The sequence below is a fragment of the Cavia porcellus genome, unplaced genomic scaffold (assembly GCF_034190915.1).
Source record: "Cavia porcellus strain 051 isolate PalLab524CR breed Dunkin Hartley unplaced genomic scaffold, mCavPor4.1 scaffold_3, whole genome shotgun sequence".
NCBI classification, from domain to species: domain Eukaryota; kingdom Metazoa; phylum Chordata; class Mammalia; order Rodentia; family Caviidae; genus Cavia; species Cavia porcellus.
In genome coordinates this window covers 76,213,556-76,217,069 of record NW_026947486.1, presented here as the reverse complement: position 1 = coordinate 76,217,069, position 3,514 = coordinate 76,213,556, and the positions used below count along the sequence as shown (strand labels likewise).

The 3,514-nt window shown below is 32.0% G+C and overlaps 1 pseudogene; it reads left to right on the top strand.

Moving 5' to 3' along the window:
• Window positions 1–837: 837 nt before the first annotated feature.
• On the top strand, window positions 838–930 carry LOC111756160 (small nucleolar RNA U13; annotated as a pseudogene).
• The last annotated feature ends 2,584 nt before the right edge of the window (window positions 931–3,514 follow it).

The following is a 3,514-nucleotide window of genomic DNA, read 5'->3' as shown; positions in this document are numbered from 1 at the left end:
TATATCAAGATATTAATACTTACCATAGGAAGGTGATGCATAGAACTTTTAAAAGTAAAAACAAAACAAAACCAATTTAAGAATTTTCTGATTCCTCATTAAGATTTCTTACAAAAGTTGTTAAAGATCATTTAAAGTCAGATTCTAAGATTCCCTGCTGGAGACTATATTTAATCTCTTTTTACCATCTTTTCTCCTAAGTATAACCAAATTAGTTGTACAGATGTCTATCTGCAATTACCTTGTAAAAGTTCTTTTATTTTCGTAAAAGTTATGCTCTTTTTCTCGTGCTACCTAAATTTTAAAAAAAAAAGTTGAGATAAATCATGTAAAAATCATCTTTATTCGGCACAAAGTACTTATTGGCTATATTTAAAATTGGCTCTGCATTTTCATTGACAATATTCTCTTTGCTTGATTCTAAGTCCGAAGGCTCAATTTCTTATGTTTTTGTCCTAAATCATGGATTCAAGAATACAAAGCCAGCAAATACATAGAGATCAATAAGTCCCACTCCCTCTCATAAAGTATAAGGAAACTGCAATTCAGATAAATCAAATGATTTCTCCAATGTTTTATGGCTAGTAGTGACTAGAAGAGAAGTCTATAGGATCTCTATGTGGCCTGAGTCTGAACACTGATTATATGGGTGTAGGGAAAAAAAAATCATAATTGTACATAAAATCTACAAAGAGTGGCCTCAAAATCTTAACTTATAATAAAGCTGAGACCTTGACTGTATTCAAGATAGCTAAGTGAGATTAAAAACTATTATTCCCAAAATTTAAATTTACAATAGGTCACTTCTACATCAATCAAACATTTCAAGTGAAAGTTAACTTTTTCAATAATTAATTTAAAATTCTTATTCTGCATGACATGTGCCTCCTTTGAACCTTGTTACGACCTCGGCACATTACCCATCTGACGTGAAAAAATAAATAAATAAAATTCTTATTCTTGTAGTTACTTTATAAGTGACAACATAGGTTACATCTATGTGTGCCAATGAAATGGACCAAAACATAATTAAAGCATTAAGTGTTAATTGACCCAGATCATTCTATAGTTGAACTGGGTTACAGTACATCCAATTATATGTGCTGCTGTTTTGTATAGTGCAGCTATTTTTATGTAATGGGCTAGCCAAAGTTATATAGATGTCCAAGTGGGTTTGGTATCAAAAACCTTGCAAATTCCAGGCAAAGTAGAAATCACTGAATAATGAACGAGCATGTTATAGATTTATATACTTACGTGTGTATGTTAAAATATGAATCATACAAAATTAATTAAAATATTAGAACTCAGAAGTTCATATTTTTAAAAGTATACATTTAAAAAGTAATCACATGGATATGAAATTTCAGTGATTATAATGAATAATTTGATATAATCATAGTCTTGAAATAAGTTCAACTCATACAATTCTTACTATAATCCATCTTTGTCCTAGAATGTTTAGACATATTTAAATTCATCAATCACAACAATCTAACCCCCACTTTGTAGTTCAGAAAACAGACTCAGAGTCTTTCTGAAGGTTCCTCAGCTACCATGTTTCATCAAATTTAAAACATCGTGATTATGACATACACATGCTATCATTTTTAAGTACCATTGATGTAAAACAATGTCACTTTAAGTATGATATGGCATTTAATTTAAGACATTTCGTCATCTCAGAAAACGTGAAACTTGAAAAAAACCAAGTGTGTGTTAGAATTGATGAACTGGAGTATTAAAGGCAGAAATATGATTGTTTCCAAGTATATATTTGTCATTAACCAGTAAGCTCCTGTAATTAACTACTGCACCATAATGCTTACATCTTTCACAATGCATAACTCTCTATTCTAAACCCTTCATTTGACAGGTGACTAAAACTACAACTAAAAGAAAGAAAAGTGACTTGTTCAAGGTCCTATATACACTCAGAATGTAGAAAAACTAAGAAAGGAAACTACATGTCTGCAATTATGTATTCTAGGGAGAGAAGTATCAGGAAACCAATTGTGAGCAGGAGTAAGTACTAGGTAATTTATATAGGAGGCACATCTATTCAGCAAAATAATTGAGTTAAATGTTTATGTCAAATACAGAGGCTATGTACTAAAAATAGATTTTTTCAGAAAAATGGGCTAAATTGGCATAATCCATAAACTATTCATATTATTTCTGCTATTAATATTCACAGATCTTCAATAAACAATTAATGAAGACAGTACCCTAGGAATATTAGGGTTGCAAAAGCATTATTTAAAACAATACGTGTTACAAATATTATTTTATCATCTCTTTTCATTTTTATCTTACACTCCTTTAGAACCTAAAAAATACAATGGGTTACATTAGGATGAGGAATAATGGACAGAAAGAGGGAAAATTTTATAAGCAATTGTACTATAAGGCTGGAAATACTTGGCTACACATGCAGACACGTGTGACAAGATATGCAGCTTCTTCATACACTGATGTTGGTAAATAGATTTAAAACTTATCAATCAATGTAAGTAAATTCCAAAAATAATGCAAGAAACAAAATCCGTAAATGGAAAACCTTGTCAAATGAAAAATGCTATGTAAAACCACAAATATTCTGAGCTATAAAGTTGAAAGTGTTACACTTACCCATTTATCTTTATTCGCTGGATAATTTCTTTGTGACATCCTTTCATAAAAGTAGTCATTTCTTTTTTCTATTGTAAAATTCCTGATTTAATCAAAAAAGGTAAACATTTTTTAAAAATCAATTTTTTACTTCAAAAGAACTTATTTAGATTATGCTCTGAACAGTATTTTTATTTTATATTTACAAGTTATTTAACATTTTTTATGATGAGAACTCTAGCAGTTAACTGACATTCAAATGTACAGTACTCAATTATTAGCTATATTCTTCATTATCTGTTATTTATCTCAAAAAATCAGATTAAGGATGCATCCAGGGGTAGACTACATGCTTACCATGGGTAAGCCCTGGGTTCAATCTCCAGCAACATGACTACGCATACACACACACTCACAGATAGACACGTGCTCTCACATCAGAGACTAGGCTTCAATATATGAATTTCTGTGACACAGAAACATTCAGATTATAACAGCCATATTGTTGACCCCATGCCCAGAAAACAAAGGCAGAAGGATCCCGAGTTCAAGTTCCTCCTAGACAACTTAGTGAGACCCTGTCTACAAAATATAAAATAAAAAAGAAGTTGGGGATCTAGCTCAATGGCAGAGTGCCTTTGATCCCCAGTACCAGAGAGGGAGGGAGGAGGGAGAGGGAGAGGGAGAGGGAGAGGGAGAGGGAGAGGGAGAGGGAGAGAGAGAGAGAGACTTTAAATTTAATGGGATTAGTGACATTATAAGAACAGTAAGAAGGGAGGAAAAAAGATGGCAGAGTAAAAACTAGCAGCAAATCAGCAAATCATACCCTTTGCAAGGCCTGCACTTGAGACTCTGGGAAAGCTGTGAAGAGAAAGCAAGAAAGATCTGGTAGGAAGACTAGAAA